General features: G+C 37.8%; 1 long non-coding RNA gene across 1 annotated transcript; it reads left to right on the forward strand.

Moving 5' to 3' along the window:
* Positions 1-1,186: 1,186 nt before the first annotated feature.
* Positions 1,187-20,265, forward strand: LOC104675396. Its single transcript, XR_749772.1, has 4 exons — positions 1,187-1,365; positions 2,947-3,065; positions 6,164-6,245; positions 20,148-20,265. It is a non-coding gene; the product is annotated as an uncharacterized LOC104675396 (long non-coding RNA).
* The last annotated feature ends 1,777 nt before the right edge of the window (positions 20,266-22,042 follow it).

The raw sequence follows: 22,042 nt of genomic DNA on the forward strand, positions 1-22,042 counted from the left end.
GAGCCCTGTCCTCATCTGTGTGGTCAAAAATGAATCCTGAATATATCAGGGTGGAAGAGAAACCAGATTCAGAGCATCAGTTTCATTTTAAGCAAAGGATCCAGGAGTTGTACTGTATTCACATTCCATTTTTGAGAATATAGCCGCATGACTGTACCTAGTCTCAAGGAGTTAGGAAAGTGCAATCTTAGGGTGGGATGTGGCATATGCCCAGAAGAAATGCAGAGAAGATTTTGGTCGACAATTAGCAGTTTCTACCACAAGGATTATGAAATAGCGGTAATCGCTATGATATCCTGCCAAATTATTCTCCAACCTTGCTTTCCTACTGGGGACTTTGTTTTCATTACTTCAGAGAAGGCCAAATTTAACTGCAGAAGAGACACCTCACTATTTTGTAATGCTGAGTCACTCATTCATGAGGCAATGTTGACCTCTGCCTAGAACAGAGGTAACATTAACAATGAGTGTAATGCTTGCTGCTAATTATTGCAATTCATGATCAAAATGTACTTTTCTTAATGCTTTGCAAACAGGTACAGATATGTTCCAATTAACAGATTTTTGTCCACCTACTCATCTTCACCTGTGACATGGTACTGGGGAGTTGAGGGATGATTAAAAAACAATAAAGATCTCTTCCTACACACAGCCTAACATTTCCCTATCCGTCATCTCTTCCCCTTTAGAGGATTGCAGGAGAAGGCAATGTAGAAGGATATGGGCCACTTTTGCTGTGATTTAGTCATCAGGCCAAGAGGGATGTATGCTGCTAGACAGTGCCTTTCTTGTGGCAAGAAAGTACATGAGGGCAGCTTCAGATTTTCTCTGAGGATTAAGTTGAGGAAAATGCCCCTCTGCTGAGATTCCCCCAGAGACTACAAGAGGATGAGTGTTTTACAGGGATACAGATAGGAGAGTACATTTATTTTGTTGACTAAGTAGTCACTCAATAAATGTTTACGGATGTCAACGACAGTATATACACACAAGGTCATCCATGTTAAGAGAAAAGGAAAATATTCTCACAACTCTTCAGAATTCCTTCCATAGAATCTTACTCATTGTTGGTTTCTTCTCTTAAGCCGGAGCTCAGCTTCAGGAGTACTTTTCAAAATATCATGTATTTTGCAAACTCTATAAAACTCCATGTGTCATTTCATCCAGAAAACTTGTTTGTAATGCTTTTTTTCTCTGGACTCTAAGCTGCTTGATGCCACCAGGCCTTGAGAAAAAGCTGGCCTTCTGATAGGATTGCTATTGAGTAACAAAAATTCTTGGATTCTGATAACATCTTTCATGCAGAAACTCAAAGCATCTCCTAAATTATAAGCCCATCCTTTTACTCTGTTCTACACTCTCACAGTGAGTAGAATGTTTGGGTTTTTTTTTTTTTTTTTTTTTTTTCTTCCAAGAATATTTCTCAAGTAGCAGAATCCACTTCGTTTCAAATTAAACCACCCCAATTAATGGTCCAATTCCCCATATAATACTAGGTTTAATCTCTGCACAGGCAGAAAGCTGGTCTTTGTAACTCCTGACTAGGACAGTCTAGGTTTTTAGTGCTGGTTCTATCATTTAGATTATGTAAGAACAGGCATCATAAATCTATGGAATGACTTAAAGTGTAGCTAATCAACTGGCCAGAGAACCTAAGAGGGGTAGGGTCTAAGGTAGAATAAGGAAGAAGTAAGGAATATGACTCTCTTACTCCTCTCTCCTTTCCAGCATTTCTCAATTGCAAGGGTGAGGAATGGATCTGTGCTTTATTAAAATAATTGGCAATGATTCCGGCTAGGGGCATGGCTGCCAGCAGCGTTAGGCCTTCACCTCACCAGACACATACAAAGAAGAAATAACTTTTGGAAACACAAGTTGCAGGTACTACCAGGATTATAGAAGGCATATCTTTCTCAATACAGTTTGCGATTTCATCCAGATCTCTGGTGAGCTACCAAGGTAGGTCTACTGGGAAACTAAACAAACCAGCAACACCTTGAATTTGTGTGGCCGTTTGTGTTCTTCACAGCATGTTCACATCTTTTATCTCAGGTGTTCTCACAGCAGCTCATGGGAGTAATAATAAGAGCTCGCGGCCGGGCGCGGTGGCTCAAGCCTGTAATCCCAGCACTTTGGGAGGCCGAGATGGGCGGATCACGAGGTCAGGAGATCGAGACCATCCTGGCTAACACGGTGAAACCTCGTCTCTACTAAAAATACAAAAACCTAGCTGGGCGAGGTGGCGGGCGCCTGTAGTCCCAGCTACTCCGGAGGCTGAGGCAGGAGAATGGCATAAACCCGGGAGGCGGAGCTTGCAGTGAGCTGAGATCCGGCCACTGCACTCCAGCCCGGGCGACAGAGCAAGACTCCGTCTCAAAAAAAAAAAAAAAAAAAAAAAAAAAGAGCTCGATTATTGAGCATTTAGTATGTGCCAAGTGTGCACATATTCACTCATTGACTCTTCACAACAATCCTGAGAGTTAAGTTCTATTGCTAGCCCCATTTTACAGATGATGCTTAGAGAGGTTGAGCTTCCTGAGTTCACACAGTGGTAAATGATAGAACTAGCACTAGAAACCTAGACTATCCAGAGCCCAGATGCTAAATCACTGTATTATGTGGGCTCAATGGCTTTTAGATAATTTAAGTGACTAGGATCCAGTAGCGCTGGAGTTAAGACTTATTTGTCCTGCTGTTTCCTTATTTCAGCATTCTACTGTTTGGGGGAGCTCTTAGGCTTTGTGTTTAGATGACCTTCGTTGCCTGAGTCCACTGTGGCTGTGATTTTCCCTCCTGTAGTTGCTCAGGAATCAACCTTTTCCAAGGTCAAGATTTGAAACGTTTAATTTTCTGCAAGTTGACATTTTACCATTTCATTTTACCATTCATAGTTCCAAAGCCTCCTACAGCTTTTAAAGGAGTAATTTCAGATATCCACTCCCACAGCTCTAAGAACAACTCATTTCAATCTTGGGACCTTGACCAGAATTCAGGGAAACTAGCATGATCCTTCCTGTCTGACGTTTCATTCCATCTAATATCCACAGCTGTTTCTTACCTATGAGGTAAGAGGTGGGGAGAATTTTAGTTTTCCAGATGAAACCCTTTACCTGATGTTTTGTACTGGGAAAACAAAATGCCCAGACAACTAATGTTTCTTTTCTTTTCTTTTGAGATGGAGTTCCGCTCTTCTTGCCCGGTTGGAAGTGCAGTGGCACGATCTTGGCTCACTGCAACCTCTGCCTCCTGGGTTCAGGCGATTCTCCTGGCCCAGCCTCCCAAGTACTGGAATTACAGGCGCCCCCCACCACTCCCAGCTAATTTTTGTATTTTTAGTAGAGACTGGGTTTTACCATGTTAGCCAGGCTGGTCTCAAACTCCTGACCTCAGGCGATCCACCCATCTTGGTCTCCCAAAGTGCTGGAATTACAGGCGTGAGCCACCATGCCCAACCAACTAATGTTTCTTTATTCATTGGGCTATTTGGGGATCATGCAATTAGTGGAGAAATATGTTCCATAAGGTTTTGTCGCTAAGGGATAGTAGTGCAAACCCATCCAATCTAATCATAATACAAATTATTCAGTAGATCTGAAATAAGTCCCATAAGCCCAGGAAAAAGAGAAGTCTTAATTATTTGTACCAAAGAATGGCTTTAGAAGATTAATGTTAGAGGAGGGCCTAATACATTTTTTTTGATAACACACAAGTATTTATGAAGTAAAAAACAACAGAGCGGACACAGTGGCTCATGCCCGTAATCCTAAACACTTTGGGAGGCCAAGGTGGGCAGATCACTGAGGTCAGGAGTTTGAGACCAGCCTGGCCAACATGCTAAAACCCCATCTCTACTAAAACAAAACAAAACAGTACAATACAAGTAAACAAAAATTAGCCGGGTGTGGTGGTGTACACCTGTAATCCCAGCTACTTGGGAGGCTGGGGCAGGAGAATTGCTTTAACCCAGGAAGTGGAGGTTGCAGTGAGCCAGGATGACCCCGCTGCACTCCAGCCTGGATGACAGAGTGAAAACTCTGTCTCCAACAAAAACAAAGAAACAAACAAACAAAACAAATACAGGAGAAATATTTTTAGCAACTTAACTTGAAAGTCAACAAAATCATAGCAAGCTTCTAGAGACTTGTTCTTCAAAAAATTTTTTAAATATTTTTGGGTACATAGTATGTGTATGTATTTATGCGGTACATGAGATATTTTGGCACAGGCATGCAATGTGTAATAATCACATATGGAAAATGGGGTATCCATCCCCTCAAGCATTTATCCTTTGTGCTACAAACAATTTTATTACACTCTTTTAGTTATTTTTAAACGTACAATTAAATTATTATTGACTATAATTATCCTGTTGTGCTATTCAATACTAGATCTTATTTATTCTTTTTATGTTTTGGTACCCATTAACCAGCCCCACTTCCCCCATCCCCCCACTACCCTTCCCAGCTTCTAGTAACCACCCTTGTATTCTCTATCTCCATGAGTTCAATTGTTTTGATTTTTAGATCCCACAAATAAATGAGAACATGTGATGTTTGTCTTTCTGTGCCTGGCTTATTTTGCTTAACATAATGACCTCCAGTTCTATGCATGTTGTTGCAAATGACAGAATCTCATTCTTGTTTATGGCAGAATAGTGCTCCATTGTGTATATGTACCACATTTTCTCTATCCATTCATCTGCTAATGAAGACTTAGGTTGTTTCCAAGTCTTGGCTATTGTGAACAGTGCTGCAATAAACATGGGAGTGCAGATACTTCTTCTATATACTGATTTCTTTTCGTTTGGGTGTATTATATACCCAGTACTGGGATTGCTGGATCATATGGTAGTTCTATTTTTAGTTTTCTGAGGAACCGCCAAACTGTTAGAGACTTTTTCTTGATGACTGTTGATTAAAGACCATCTTGAAAGGATGTTAAAGGGGTTACTGGGCTGAATATTTATTTTCCCTAGTTTCTTAAATTCTGTATCTTTACCTATTGGTGATTTTGTTTTGAACTGGCCAAAATCTAGAGTTTTCAAGAGCTAATCTAGTACAAGATATTTAAAATTAAATGTAATGATGTTGATCTATTCTGTTAAACATGAGTGCAGTGATTCCCCTTTTAAAAATATGCATAAAACCCATGAGTCAAGGCCAATAAGAAGTCTAGAGACTATTCTAGAGAAAAGTAAGGCTACTTTTTTTTTTTTTTTTTTTACGGTGGCAAAGTGTAAAGCATTATTGGCACATTTAATTTTCTTTAGCTATTTCATAAAATTATCAGTAGTTAGCCATCTTCAATATACTCGATACAGAATGGGATGGAAAGAAGAAAAAAGTTAAGATTTAGTGAGCAATGTCTGTGTATTGAGAAATCATATTAAAAAGCATAAAGAGCTTTATGATAGATGAGCAAAAGATTTTAAAATCTGTTGCCTTCCCCCATTGTCTACTGTTATCTCCAGATACTACAACTCACATAGAGCAGAACCATCCCTCAACCTGTACTGTTCACTTATGGACTACAGTGTATGAGAGAAATTAAACTCCTCACACATTACCCTATTCTCTAATCCTCTGTAATTTTTGATCTCTTTGAAAAAACATCTTAGACTTTTCTTGATGTAATGCTTCAGCTAATTGATTTAGATTGACATCCTTGCCCTAGCCCAAAGGAATCAGCTGTTTTGGTGTGCATCACTCAGGCAGCTTGCTTCTTGGAAGTCTATGTCCAATCTGTTGGTAGTATTGAAAATCATAGAATAAAAAAACAAATAAGTCCTTTGGACAAGAAAGCATCAGCAGGAAACTCCTTTCCAGCTCCCTTACTCCTGTGATCATGGGATGGGGCTACTGCTGTGAAGAGACTGGGCAATTTATAGTAATATTTTGACTCATAAGGTTTTCATGAAAACCACTCTTCTTCGGTCAAGTTTAGACGGGTTCAGCATCTGGGAGCACCAAATACTATTAAAGTCTCCTGAGATTCTGCTGTCCCTTAGTCCTTGTTTCCATTTTTCCTAGGACCCCAAGTGGCCATAACAAGTTTATAAAGGAGGTGATATTCCTGTTTACTTTAATATTATGTTTCATAGTCCCTTTTACATTTACTTTTCCGACAATACTCCAAAATAGATAATTCTCTGCTTATTTTACAGACAATAAAACAAACCCTCCGAAAACAGGAAATTTGCCAGAAGCTGGCAAGCTGGGAAGAAATAAAACCAGGATTTAAGCCAGGTGAGTTTGCCTCTGGAGTCCAAGACTTTCCCACTGGCTCTTCCCTCTTCTTCCTTCTGTGTCATGTTGGCTCTCTTCTGCTGCTGCCTAAGCAAAGGATTAGCATTTAACAGGGGTTGGGAGGGATGCCAAGATGAGAACACCACCACGTGGAGAGAACAGAGCTGCTTGCTCAAGGACTCTCCCATATGCCGAGTCAGCTCAATGAGCTGGGAGGCAGAGTGTGCAATGGAAAAGCAACAGGTCTTCACCACTAAGCAGCATACAAATTCCATCTCCACCATTACTGAGTAGTATCTACTGCCAGGATCGGTGTGGTTGCATGTGACATCAGACTCCTAGAAGACCACATCATCCATGGATCACAGCCTCTCCACTAAATCACTAACTTTCTCCAAAGTGTGTGTTCCTGACTCCTGGTCCACACTCCAACTCTATCTTAGAGCTGAACCCTTTTCTACAACCAAGGCTGGTTATCAGATGGCCCTGACCCTCTTCTCCTAGTCCTGATGGGCCTGAGAAATCTTCATGGTAGCATCTTACCACCAATCTCCTTTGTTTTCATTTTTGGTCAAGATTAGAACTATACTTTCTATGTCTTGAACTTCCTGATTTGGACTGCAGATTATTCTTAGTTTCCTCTAACCTTGCTCCTATAGCAGTAGCTTACTCCAGTCCAGCAAGAAACTATCAGCCTATGACATGGCTGTGGTTCCAAGGTCATTTCACAGGTAGCCCTAGGGTACTTGCTAGCTTCACTGGGCTTTAAAAGGGGCTTGAACTCACCTGGGTGGATCACCACTTTCCTCTCTAGAGTGGTGAGGGCAAAGTGGGGATTCTCCAAAACGAATAGATAAACCACCACTCTCCTAGGAAACACCTTTCTTCGCAACCTGTGGTCATTCAATGCCTACATTTTAACAGGCAGTACCAGATTTTCTGAAGGTTTGGGGAGAAAAGGAGAAAAGTGGGTAGATTGAGAGTATCACTACAATCCCATAGAATAGATTCCACATCACAGGCTATGATTTCTGGAATCAGCTTCTCTCTTGACAGCAGAGTTCCTATTATATCTTCAAAGAAATATATTAGTTACTAAATCCTTTAAAACATTTTATTATGAAAAATTTTCAACATATACAAAAGTGGATAGAATAGTATAATGAAGCATCATGTAGCCATCCCCAGCTTCGACAATTGAAAATTCATGGCTAATCTTCTTTTGTGTATACCCCATTTGCTTCTCCCATGTCCTGGATTATTTTTATACGAATTCCAGAGTTTATATCACTTTATCCATGAATATTTGATATATATCTTTTAAATATAAGGATTCTTTTTTCAAAAAAATCTACAATGCCATTATCACACCCCCACATTAATAATAATTCAATATTATCAAATACTCAGTCTTCATATTTTTCTGTTTCCCAAGAGATCATTGTTTTTTACAATCGATTTCTTCAAATCAGAAACCAAAATGAACACATTACACGTTAATATGTCATTAAAGTCCCTTTGATATATATGCACCTTTTTCTTCTTTTTCTCATAATTAGTTGAAAAAAGTAGATAATCTGTCCTGTAAAATTTCCCACATTCTGAATTTTTCTGATTGCCTTCCTGTGATATCCTGTCTCCTGTATTTCCTGTAAAATTGATAGAGGGCTCAATAAGAATCTTGCTCAATCCTTTTTTTTTTTTTTTTTTTTTTTTTTTTTAAGAGACTGGGTCACTCTGTGTTTCCTAGGATGGAGTACAGTGGCTATTTACAGGTGTGATCATTTATAGCTCACCATGGCCTTGAACTCCTCCTGGTCTCAAGCAATCCTGCCTCAGCTTCCTGTGTAGCCAATTTTCTATACAAATATTTAATAGTTTGTGTTGTATATTTTCTTTTGCATCATATGATGAGGCATAGAGTATATGATTGTTTCCCTACTTGTAATGTTAAATTTGATCAGCGTGTTCTGGTATTGTCAGCTTGATCCTTTCTTTATATAATTCCTCATTAAGTTTTTTATTTAATGGTTTAGAAGTCATTGAGGGTCTTTGCCCAAATTATTTATTTCATTAGGGATTGCAAAATGGTGACATGTAAATTCTGTTATGCCTTCTGCATTTATTAGCTGCAACTCATTAAAACAAAAACGAAAACAACCCAAAAAGCCTTCCCTTATCAACTATTTGGTGATGCTGAGATATGGTTCTTATGGGAAAAGTATGGTAAATGCTTGATTCTGTCTCCCCTCACGCTCTTTTCTGTTACCAGTTTCTAAAAGGTGACTAGTGAGCATTTTTAAGTATCATTATAAACACATGTATTTTAAAACATATTTAATTTCTTTTATCATACTGAATGCTAATATTTCTGTATAGATAGCATTCTTTAAATTGTAGGTATGGATATGCAAATACAAGCAATGGAAGGCCAGCGCAGTGGCTCACGCCTGTAATCCCAGCACTTTAGGGGGCCCAGGAGTTCCAGGCTGCAGTGAGCTAGGATTGTGTCACTGCACTCCAGCCTAGGTGACAAAGCAACACCCTACTTCTAAAAAAAATAAATAAAAAGCTAAACATTGAACAGAGCCAAAAGGACTGTTTAGAGCTGTCCAGGAAGAAGGAGACCCATTTAGGGAGCAGTGGAAGGCTAATGAATAATGGGCAGACTAAAGAGAATACAGAACCACGGAGCCAGCATTGGGCAACTGCAGTAAGAGTACTTTTAGTTGGAACTAAACAGGTAGCTCTGGGAGCTGGTGAGGAAGGCTGAGTGAACCCAGGATCAAAGGGAGAACTATGAGCCAGCAAACCCAGCAGGGAACTTGAGAGACAGCTTTTGAGTCAGAGTAAGGAGTTAAACTAAACAGCAACCTAATTTAAGCAAAAACTGCTGTGCATCTGTACATTGACAAATTACATTAGTATAAATGCAAAGATAGTCTCATCTCTATTGTTATGCAGTTCTGCTGGTCTTGTATTACACTTCAGAGATACAGAAGAGCGAAGTAGCACAAAGATGGGGAAGAAGAAGGAGGAAAGGCCTTGGGTTCAAGAATGTAATCTCTGGAGAAGTCTTTCAGTGCTCCCTTTTCCTCAGGCAGCAACTCAGAGACACTAGAAAACTTCTTTGGAGACTGCCTGAGATCTGTACTATCCTTACAGAAAGCCATAGTTGATGTAAATATTTTTGTATTCTGTCTTAGGCTAATATAACAATGTGTATTACTTAAGAATGATTGTAAAGATTTTTATCATTAATTTTAAGGGAAAGTATAGTAAAATCATCAGAGATTATAAAGCAAGAGAGGATCTCAAAGGTCATACAGTTGTAGTCTTAAATGAAAATATTAAGACAAAATCCTCATTCAATTTTTAAAAAGTTGACATTTAGATGAACAAATTCAACAGAATGCCAAGCTCTTTTGCCTCCTGGGCATAAAATAAATACTAGCTTGATGAAAGAGTTTTAGCAATAAAAAGTAACAAGAAAAACAAACATAACTCACAACCATTATAAATTTTCCTTGAAAGGGGCATTCTCATATTTTATGAAATTAGAGATTGCTTAAACTATTTCCATTTTTAGAATTGGTAGTTTCAAGTCAGTCTGTAAAATATTAGCACTGAGGCCAGGATTTAGCATGAATACAGAAGTATTTTTTAACAGATAGAAACTCAAATGTAAATTTGGGTAAGATCATATTTCCTTGATATTTTTCTTTATTAAACATAGCTTCACTTATCTATCCTTAAATAGAAGATAGAAATTTTGTGCTTTTAAAAACTGCTACTTTTTGGGCTTCTATTATTCTTTCTTTTATTGTAAAAGTAATATAAAGACCTCTAAAAAACAGAAAGATTATCAGACGTAGTATATTTCCACTTAAAATGCTGTGACCATGTGTGGCCTGCATTATGACAAATGGTCATAGCCTTAATTTCAGCCTGTGTTTTCCCCTTTCATCTGCTAAAGAAGCACCTTTTTCAAAATTGTCCCCCAAAAGTCACATTTAATGGTTAAAAATATTACTTTTGAAAGTATTTTTCACTTTCTTAAGGTAAACTTCATTAGAAAGACTTGCCCTAAAATACTCTGATGAAAAGTATGATAAATGCTTTTAGGGCAAGTTCATGCATGATGTTGGAGCTTACTCCTCATCAATGTTTCTTTCTGGATATGTGATCCATGTTCTTTAAGGAAAGGCTAGATGAGCATCAATAAATTCAAACATAAATCTGAAAATGAACATTTAAACGTAACACATTATTCAAAAGAATGTATATGGGACAACTATTTTAAGGAATATCTCTTAGGGAAATATCATCTACTTAAAATTTGTGTATATGTGTGTTCATCCCTAGATGATACCAGAATAACCATTAAAGTGTCATCTTTTTTGGTTTGTTTTCTTGAGACGGGATCTTGCTCTGTCACCCAGGCTGTAGTGCAGTGGCATGATCACTGCAGCTTTGACCTCTTAGGCTTAAGCTATCCTTCTACCTCAGCCTCTCAAGTAGCTGGGACTATATAGGGTACAACACCACGCCCAGCTAATTTTTTAAATTTTCTTTGCAGAGACGGGGTTTCTTCTCTGTTTTGCCCAGGCTGGTGTTGAACTCCTGGCCTCAAGTAATCTTTCCACCTCAGCTTCTCCAAAGTGCTGGAATTACAGGCATAAGCCACCATGCCTGGTTGTGTGTCATCTTCTGAGGTATTATTTTGAGAACATAAATAAAGAATTCCACAATCAGTTTCTTTTAAAAATTTGGATTTAAAATCCTCTTCTCCCCTACAATAATTTAAAAATATAATTATAATATGCTGTACAGACACTTATGGGTTAAAATGAACCAGATGCTATGTCCTTGCATTGTATGTCAGAACACTAAACCAATAATATAAAATGTTTATTCAAACAGCAGTAAGATACAAATTCTGAATGCATCATTGTTTTTATTTTAGCAGAAATAATATTTTAACTATTTCATGGGAACGGTGCACATCAATGGCCAGTAATTTTGAAGTCATTATCACATCAGATAAATATGACTTATCTACATATGAAATATCTTACAGATATGACATATCAATAGAAGATCTCACTCCAAAAATGGTTAAGGAAATTTCATCAGCTAGGCTTGAAAACATGTCTTATTATGTAGTCACGCTTCTGAAGACCTGAGTTATTCTGTAACCAACACCCACCTCCTTACACTGTCCTAACCCGAAGGAGCCAGCAGTCGTTGGAAATTGTTTACTCTTCGAAAAGACTGTTACATTCTTTGTCAAAGTAAAAACGTGGAAAAATTGACTGACCTGATTTACATAAGAATTATTGATTGTTTTAAATTACCCTCCCCTCTTTACTTTTGTGGAGTGAAGATAAGAATTATTGATTGTTTTAAATTACCCTCCCCTCTTTACTTTTGTGGAGTGAAGCAAAATATGTAGACAAAGATAGAGTAACAGGTGTGTGTGTGTGTGTGTGTGTGTGTGTGTGTTTGTGTTCCTAAAAGGTTACTTTAAACTATAGATAAGGTTAACTTTCTAAAGAGAGTATCTTTGTGCTTCTCCATGGATCAGTGATGTGGTCATTTTTGACCTCTTGCAGCACAGCTCCAATAATAAAAAAATTTCAAGTTAAACTTGCCATTCATTCCAAAGCAAAACTCACTTTCAGATGATTATCAGAACAAAAGCTCAGTAAACAGACTTTTGAACCGTGAAACAAATAACTCCCAGGTGGTCAGGCAATTCCAGCGTTCATTTTGGAAAAAGGAAAATGTTGCCATAGAAGTAAGCCTGTGTCAACATCCAGTTCTATTAGCTCGTTTCCCTCCTCACCTTAGAAGTAGTATGATAACCAAGGCAGTTCCTAGATGCCAATAAACATTAGTTGTTGTTTACAATGTAGTAATAATTACTTCCAAGTAGATATTGAATATCATCATATAACTAAGTATGGCTTGAGGGATGTGGAAGGAAGAGAAGCAGAGGAAATGTGTTTCTGTTGTCTACTTTGTAGGAGTGGAACATGGGGTTTTGTCTAGTTGCACATTTTAACGCCAATCAGCTGGCAGAATCACCTTCTCCCAGTCTGGCCATGCTTGTGGGTTTCTGTCCAAGAGTGAGGATTTAGCTGACATAGAAAGCATGGAAATGAGTTCATCCCTTTCAGCCTGGATTCACTGCATCACAGGGACAGCTCTTCAGTTACCCGTTACAGAGGTTCAAATGGTATTCCATCAGCTGGTGCAATGAAGAAAGTAAAATCAGGAAATGCAAAATTGAATGGGCTACCGCTTTACAAAATTTCTGACTTTGTTTTATAGGTTATTTTATTACCATCTTTACTTGTTTTGAATCATTGGAAAACTAAGTACTATGTTCATAACCATTTACATGTGATTTGACGATGAAGATGGAGCTGTTAAATAAATACTGCAGCATTTTGTTTTTAATGCCACCTGTGTATGCTAATGATTATATATTTGTAAGTGAGTCTTTCAGGCCAGGCATGGTGGCTCATGCCTGTATTCCCAGCACTTTGGGAGGCCAAGGTGGATGGATAGCTTGATCTCAGGAGTTTGAGATCAGCCTGGGCAACACGGTAAAATCCCGTCTCTACCAAAAATCCAAAAAATTTAGCTGGGCATGGTGGTGTGCCCCTGTGGTCCCAGCTACTCGGGAGGCTGAAGTGAGAGGATCACTTGAGCTTGGGAGGTGGAGGTTGCAGTGAACTGAGATCATGCCAGTGCGCTCCAGCCTGGGCTACAGAGCAAGATCCCATCTCAAAAAAAAAAAAAAAAAAAAAAAGTCTTTTCTCCATAAAAGCTAGAATTTATAATTCTTTTGTATTCATAAAGCACCTGTTCCAGCACTGGATAACTTAGAGACCTATGGTCCCTTGATTACTTGATTACAATGTATTTGTTTAACATTTTGAATGGTAGCTATCTTTATAATTATATTATTAGAAAACTTGTGTATCTCAGAAGTAGATTCTAGTAGAACAATATTTAATTTAAAAACTAATAACAGTTCATGTATGGCATACTTATTATGTTCCACAAAGTAATTACTATTATTGTCCCACTTTACAGACAAGAAAAGTGAGGCTCAACAAGATTGCTTGAATTTGCACAGATGATAAGTGATGAAACTGGGGCTCCAGTACAGTTCTGTGTGATTCTATGCTGCTAACCACTACACTGTGTTGTCTCTCATATTTATACATTTGATGCAAGCCTTCCATACTTAAGTTTCTAATCCCCAACTTTAAGTTTTTCCAATTTAAAAAAGGGGGTGATATGTTGCAGGAAAGGATTTCGTATGGGAAAGAAGTAAGGTTGTCCTTGATTCCTTGAATTTATTTGCTCGCCAATGAGGGCTGGAGTGTTTTCTGTCTTTGTTACTGTCTGCACTTTCAAGGAAAAGAAAGTCTTCTCATCAGTGATATCAGAGTGTACCAAGAAAGATCAGTTGCTGATTTTCGGAATAATCCAGGTCCCAGTAAATACCAATGATTTTTATCAGCTTAAGAAGTCAGGCAGTCTCAGAATCAAATCCAATTCCAAGGTTGCAAATAGAACTGTAAGAAAGAAAGAAAAAAAAAGAAATGTAATATTGTGGCTGGTAATTTTTGTCCTTTTTCACTGCGGACGTGAATATTTTGTTTAAAGATCTGGTTGGGCAACAGCAGCTTCAGAGAATTCTGCGAGATGGGGTTTGTCTCTAGAGACCCCTTCCGTATTAACTGGCTCCCTACTTGCTGGTTGGGCAGTGTCTTCCTGCTGCCTGTCCAGGGATCCTCCCATTCCCTCCTTTTAAGTCTGTCTTCTGAAAAACAACTCCATATCTGATTTCTACCACCTTTCTAGTCTCCTGGCAATTTTTCCCTGCTGAGCTGGTTGTTAGTTGGTTACAATGCAATGACCCCCATTTCTGATTATGTCATGACTGATGCTACTATGTTAACATGTTACATACTCCAGGTATGGTTTAATGTGCATTTCATGGACACCATGTCTTGACTCAAAGATTCTCTTTCTAGGAGAGAGAAGTATAATCATAATAGAAAGTGTATTTTATTATAAAATAGAATAAAAAACAATACCACAGTGGATTAATACCCTGGGATACTGGGGTATTTAATTTAGAGGCAGGACAAAAATTATTGCTCAGAAAAGAACATGTGAAATAATTGGGATTATTAAAGAGATTACATGCAAAAACCATAATAACACTTAAGTCTCCTGACTCTAATCTGTACTTTAGTTAACAGATCCCCCCCGCCCCGTGTAAAGAATATGTGCAGCTGGACGTGGTGGCTCACGCCTGGCTGAGCCCAGCACCCTGGGAGGCTGAAGCAGGTGGATCATGAGGTCGGGAGTTTGAGACCAGCCTGACCAACATGGTGAAACCCCATCTATACTAAAAATATAAAAATTAGCCGAGGGTGGTGGCAGATGCCTGTAATCCCAGTTACTCAGGAGTCTGAGGCAGGAGAATCGCTTGAATCCGGGAGGTGGCGGTTGCAGTGAGCCAAGATTGCTCCAGTGCACTCCAGCCTCGGCGACAGAGTGAGACTGAGTCTAAAAAAAAAAAAAAAAAAAAAAAAAAAAAAAAAAAAATTGCTGGACAGGCGCCGTGGCTCATACCTGTAATCCCAGCACTTTGGGAGGCTGAGGAGGATGAATAGCTTGAGCTTAGGAGTTCAGGACCAGTCTGGGCAACATGGCAAAACCTTCTCTCTAACAAAGATACAAAAAAATTGCTGGGAGTGGGGGCACACGCCTGTGGTCCTAGCTACGCGGAGGATCTCTTGAGCCTGAGAGATGGAGGTTGCAGTGAGCTGAGATTGTGCCACTGCACTCCAGCCTGAGTGACAGAGTGAGACCCCATCTCAAAAAAAATGAAAAAATAAATAAAAAAAAAGAATATATGCTACAGTATAAAAGGTTATCCTCCCCTCTTTGTGTCTCAGTAAATCTAGAGCTGTAGCATAATCATGAACAAGACATTTTAATTCTTGGTTTAGTAGATATAGCTTAATAAATTATATTCTTTTGAACAACTATTGGAGCAGTGAAAATTGCTAGTCGTCTTCCATTTCAACTGAAAGCTTTCCTCTGAACAAGTTGTTGGGACATGTTCAGAGATGCCTATCATGAGAACATATAATAGGATAAATTGACTGTGGGAGAAGAAGGCAGAGATTAGTCACTCACAGGTTGGCAGCATTAAAGACAAGGTAAAGGGCTGCACACCAGGCTTACAACCATAAGATGAACCAGCATCCTGCCTTAGTTTGAGTGGGTGCTTATTTCTTAATGACTTTATGAATTTTCCAGACTTTGATAATAATGCTGCAAAAGCGAAGAAAGAGGTTAAGTATATAAGTTGTAAAAGAGATGTAAAGAGTTTCTGTATTTGTGGTATATTCCTTTAGGATTAGTTTCCCAATAGAGAGAACAATGGTTAATTGGATAAAATATAAAACTACAGGCAAGTAGATACAAACATGTCAAGTATCAAATGCTAACTCAATGAGCACACTCTTGTCTTGTTATGTAACTGCTTGAATATCTCAAAAATACCTGCTCTAGGGTAAATTCTTATTAGATAACTATCCTGAGTTTTAAAGTATCCAATGATAACCAATAAATCTGTTACCTATAGGGTTACATGATTTACTTAGTGCTTCTGAGACAAATCTCATACTAACAAGTATTTTATCACTAACAATCTCACCAGTCTCCCAGAATATCCCATGCTTGCATGGGCTACTGTGGGTATGACTTTGTAGGAAGTTGAGTGAATTAGAAGTGATGTTAGCTACACAAGAAAGGAAAGAGTCAGTCTGAGGCTGAACGAGTTTGGAAGCAATAATGAATATTCAAAAAGGAAAATATCATTTTATCTCTGGAATAGAGATAGTAGAAGTTGATAAATGCAGAAGTGGCTACTCTTAAAATCCCAATCCATCCAGGCTTTGCAAAATCTGAATAAGGTCAAATCTCCCCAGGATTACTGATGTGTATAATCAGAAGAGGGGATGGTCAGAGAGGACATATTCGGAGGACTAAGTAAAGATAAATTACATGATGATCTTTTCTGTTACAGTCCTTCTTTCTTTTCCTGTTCTTATCCTTGTTTAACATAACGGAGTGGGCTCCTAAGTCTCGCTGGTGGCACCAGCCAGTATCCAATTCATTGCCCATTATTTGCAGAAGGCATGATGATTTTTTTCCATAATGCATGTAAGCCCAATATATAGAACCCTTGAAGTATTTCTTGTTGCTCCTAACGTGTTAGCCTAATTACAACTTTCTTGTTAGGGGTTGTTTCAAAATATACAGACCTATCTGAATATTCCTGGTATTTTGGTATTTTTTTTTTTAAATGGAGACGGGGTCTGGCTATATTACCCAGACCAGTCTTGAACCGGGCTCAAGTGATCTGCTCACCTCGGCCTCCCAAAGTACTGGGATTACAGGTGTGAGCCACCATGCTCAGACTATTTCTGGTATTTTATATTATGTCCTTAATACCTTTTTGAAATTAACAGAAAAGGTTCTAAAATGCAGTGGTTCATCTCTCAGACCTCATTATTCTGTCCCCATAATGTGTATCACAATAAAAATGACTGACAAAGGACTTTGAATACAAGTAAATATAGAAGCTCTATGCAAATATGCCTGTGGAATCAACAGAAAGAAAGAAAAAGCTCTTGGAATTGTTTATGCTTTCTTTCATCTGAAGTGTCATTTTCTCTGTACATCAGATAACATATTGATTTTAGTGTACTTCAATTCTCAATTTTCCATAAACCATAAAAACCTTAATGACTTCTCCAAAGCTCAAGTGAGAAGCAATCAATTAATTTTCCCAGCAGTTCAACTCTGTCAAAATTAAAGTGCTGTTTTAATGAATTTTTCAGACATTTAGGCTCTACACAGCAACAGTTTAATGCCAAAAAGTCTTTCTTTGACCATTTCAGGAAAAGTTTAAATATATACCAATTAAACAGAAAGTTCAAATGTTTTAACCTTTATAATAGACATGAAAATGCAAGTCACTTTACATGGCATATTTCTAGAGCTTAACCTAATGCTAAGTCTACAGCAGCTCTGAACAGAACTGTTGCAGAATCATCCATAATATAACAGTGAAATGCATCGGCTACTACACATGTGATGCCATTCCTCCATGTTGTGATTTGAGGGAACACACACACACACACACACACACACACGATTGTCCTACTTCCCTCCATAGGTCTGATATCTAAAAATTCCCACTGCCAATACTACCTCTTTGAAATGAGCCATTTTTTAAAAGGCCATAGTAAACTAGTAAAAATTCCCAGAAGGGACACGAGGATAGGAAATTAACATGCTTTCATTTGCATGATAATGACCAATAATACATTAGCACATATTAATTTATCGGATTACTTACCTTTCACTTAGAAAGCAGGGATTACAATTGGGACAGGTGCAGTCTGGAATGGTGGAAAGCAGGTGGCAACAGGGAAGTCTCCAGGGAGACAGAACAAATAGCAGTGATGGAAAAGAAGGTTCTGAGAAGGGTAAGGATTTGCAAAAGCTGGAAGTAGCTTCAAAGTAAAGTTTATTTCAGGCTGCTCTGAATATGACGAAGAAGAATAAAACACTGGAATATTAATTGAGCTGTGAAATGAGTTAAAAATAGAACTAAATTACAGACAGATAGGAAACTCTAAGTTTCATTTGTAGAAGAATATGGATTGTGCTTTCAATAAAAGTTCAGTGATGTTGCTTGCTTGATACAATCTGCTTCATCTGGGGCATGAGAGAATCCACAGTGATTCTGAGAGGAGACCTTCATGGCATTTCATTTAGGGCCTGTTCAGGCTTTTCTGGTCTGTTTTTGGTTTGTATTTGATTTTTCTGTTTTTTTTTTTTTTTTTTTTCACCTGGATTATAATGTAACATTTACTTAATAACTTAGTGAATTTAAGGAAGCTATCTCGAAGCTTCTTTATCTTGTTTATAATATTCTCTTTGCACAAGACTGGATCTGTTACAGTTCCTTTACGAGGAGGAGGCACTTTCACACACAACCATTAAACAGTCTAATTTGCCATTTGGCCTGTTTCCTGTTAGATTTCAAGGTGGTTGTAGACAGTCCCATTTCTTGGTGCTCATCTAATCTACTCTTTCTTATAATTTTGAGTTAATTCCTTTGTCTACCTGTTAATCATTTATAGGCATTTCCATAGGATAGGTCTTTTCGAATCTCCCACAGGACTGACTGCAAAGTGCAGTGCTAGAGGACCTTCTGGGTCAAGCCCTGGGACTTCTTCACCTACAGAAAGCAGGTTGGTATTCTTTCTTGGAAGCTGACCTGCCTCACGGTTGCTATAATAGAAGGAGTGGGCTATTATCATTTGAACTGAGTGCAGTTATTCCTCCCCAACTATCATTTCCAGCCACACCTAAAGCTCAGGCAACTGTGTGGGTGGGCAAACAGAAGAAGCTTATTATCATTCATGACATAAATAAAAACCAAGAGGCAACCCAGTCACCAAGTGCAGGAAAGAAAATCATATCATAAATCTCATAAGTTATTTTCCATTTACATAACCAGTAGCAAATATCACTTGTAGTGCTTAAATAATGTAAATATAAACTAGGAGTGACTCTTTTCATGGATCTTAATGAAACATCGTATATAATAAGTATGGAATAAAAAGGCTCATTGAACAGATTTTAAAAAGTCAAAGATAATACAAACAAATGCTCATACATGCATAATACATATGTGTCAGGCACTTTATGTGCATTGCCGAGACTGAAGTTTGCAGATTGTAAAAATAAATAAGCTTACAAATCCCTAAGGGATATTAAAAAAAGTCTTTTGGTACATCAGACAAACTGATCTGAGGTTGATGTTCCTGGGGATTTCAATAGATTGGTTGGTCTGACCCCACAACTAGTGTGGAGATGAATGTTACTTAGTGATAAGTTAAAGGGAAAATAGATTTGTCTCTACAAAATGCTTTTGTTCATACTCTTTACTGAGACGCCCTGCAATTATGATATAATCTATTTGTTTCATTCCAGATGTTCAGTCACTGTTACTTTGAAATAGGCTGGTGAACATTATTGTGTATGTCTTACATGTGGGCAAAGGAAAATTTTAGAAAACCACATCATTTGTAAATGGTTACATTGACAGAAGCAAGAATAAACTCAAACTTCTCTACTTCAATTTCTTAGCCTATTTACTACAGAATTGCTGATAGATATACCAATTCCTAGAGTAGTCTAGAAAAATCTCAAGTCTGCGTTTGTTTTCTCTATTGTTTTTAAAAACAATATTTATTAAAATTTTTGTATTAAAATGTAATACTGCTTTTTAAGAAAAATATTAAAATGTATTAAAAGAGAAGAATAAAACTCACAGATAATGTTAATAGACAGGACACATTTTGATGCATCTCTTCCCTTCTAAGAAAAGTTTGATTCATACTATATATACTGGTTTTCATTAATCTAGGAGGTCATCTTTATTAACATCCATCAATACTTTATGCACTATTACAAAATAAATGAAAAATTATGCCAGTACTATGATGCAATGCTTAACTACTAAGAATTATTATTTTATACTCATTGGAAGAAATCCTTTAGACATAGGTTTTATCAAATATCTTTACTTACATAATAAATAAGTGAAACTAATTGTCTAGGTATTACTAAAACTTTTTCACGTTCAAACTTTAATTCTTATGATTCACTCCATGATTCAGACTTTTCAATGTTTGTAGTTTTCCACACAATATCTTCTGTTTCAGCTAGGGTATTGGCAAGACAGCATTTCCTGAAAGAGTGTTCTGTTATTGTTTCTAGAACTTAGCTTCAAGCTGACCTCACCCCACCTGCAAGTCTTAATACGCTTGGACGTGCCATGAAATGACAAGAAATATTAAGATTTTAGATATGTAAAAATATTAAAATTTTGCCTCTTTGAATCTGTGAAGTATGGTATATGTAACCCATTTTTGTGCTAAATGTTATGAGATTTACTACTATATTTTAAATTATAATGGTTAAAGGCTCTACAATAGTCAGTTTAACTTATTTAAACAATCCTCTATTATTGAACATTTACAACCTTTCCCACTTTTTGCTGTTGTAAATAAAGGTATGATAGTCATCTGCAAGCATATACCTTTGGTCACATCTTTTATTCTTTCTCTCTTTCTTTTCCCTCCCTCCCTTCCTCCCTCCCTCCCTTCCTTCCTTCCTTCCTTCCTTTCTTTCTTTTTTGAGATGGAGTCTCACTCTATCACCAGGCTGGAGTGCAGTGGTGTGATCTCGGCTCACTGCAACCTCCGCCTTGGGTTCAAGCGATTCTTCTGCCTCAGCCTCCCAAGTGGCTGGGACTACAGGCATGCACCACCACGCCCAGCTAATTTTTTGTATTTTTAGTAGAGACAGGACTTCACCATGTTGGCCAGGATGATCTCAGTCTCCTGACCTCGTGATCCACCTGGCTCAGCCTAGGTAAAATGATATGTGGTTTGCAATTTCTATATATTGCCAGATTGCTAACTGAAATGTTTGAATCAACCAATGACCAGTAGACTATGTAGGCACACAATATTTTCTAACCAGTAGTTTTCACTACTCCTCAGCATATATACAAATTAAATCTTGCCTCTTGACCAGCTTACACTTTCCTTTCATTTCTTCCTTTATTTTTATCACCTCCAACATGATAAATAATTCCTTTTCCTGTTTGGTATTTACTCCTTTAATGATCCTATGAATTTCCACCAAGAAAGCTCTTAGTCATTGCTTCCCCAATCTATACTAGATATAGCCAGCCACCTTAATTTTCCTCTGAAGTCAGTTTTCTTAATCACTTCATTGCTCTAATTTTTTTTAGATACTCAAGGGACTAAACCTGAATTTATTATTAGCAGCTTTTTGTCATGAAGGTAGGCGCCTTCTATTTAATTTTCCTGATGAAATGCTTATTTATGTCTAGTCTTCTATTCAATTAGTCATTTTTGCTCTTGTTGAGGATAATGAAGTCATTGCTCTCCATTCTGACCTAAAAGGTTTCTTTTAGAAATATTGTCAGGCCTTGGTGTAATAAGCAAGATTTCCATCTCTTGTATATTTATGGGCCAAGTCTTTCTGATCACAGGAGGTTTATGTAGGAAATTAAAACTATTTTTAATATTCATCCTTTCAGCAAGCATGCACTGGGCACACACTATGTATAAGGTGCAATGCTTAATGCCTGTGATAATACCAAGGTACATAAGGCACATTCCTGGCCCTATAATAATATGTCAAATTTATTGGATTCTCTTTATGCATCAGACTTGGGTCTAAATGTTTCCATGCACTAACTCATCTAATCCACCCAAAATGATATGAGATTGATCCTATTATTAGCCCCATTTTACAGATAAGGAGACAAAGGCAGGGAGAAGCCCAGGATCACTCAGATGGAGAATTTGAGATTTGAACCTAGGCTGTCTGACTCCAGAATCAGGTTACTTACTACATACTTTCCTATAGAGCTTAGAGAATAGTAAGATAGACCGGATTTATGCATAAGATTCGCTCAGATACTATAAACAAGGACATGGTAGTGCAGGGGTAGGGGAAACGGGTGAAACCAAGATGCAAAGAAGAGGTAGAATAAGTTTGTTGTGTAGAAATGAAAGAGAATAGAAATAAAAGTTTGTTGGGGAGAAATGCAAGTGAGTAGTTCAGTGTGGGGTGGA

This window comes from Rhinopithecus roxellana, chromosome 10 (genome assembly GCF_007565055.1).
Source record: "Rhinopithecus roxellana isolate Shanxi Qingling chromosome 10, ASM756505v1, whole genome shotgun sequence".
In the NCBI taxonomy this organism is placed as follows: Eukaryota; Metazoa; Chordata; class Mammalia; order Primates; family Cercopithecidae; genus Rhinopithecus; species Rhinopithecus roxellana.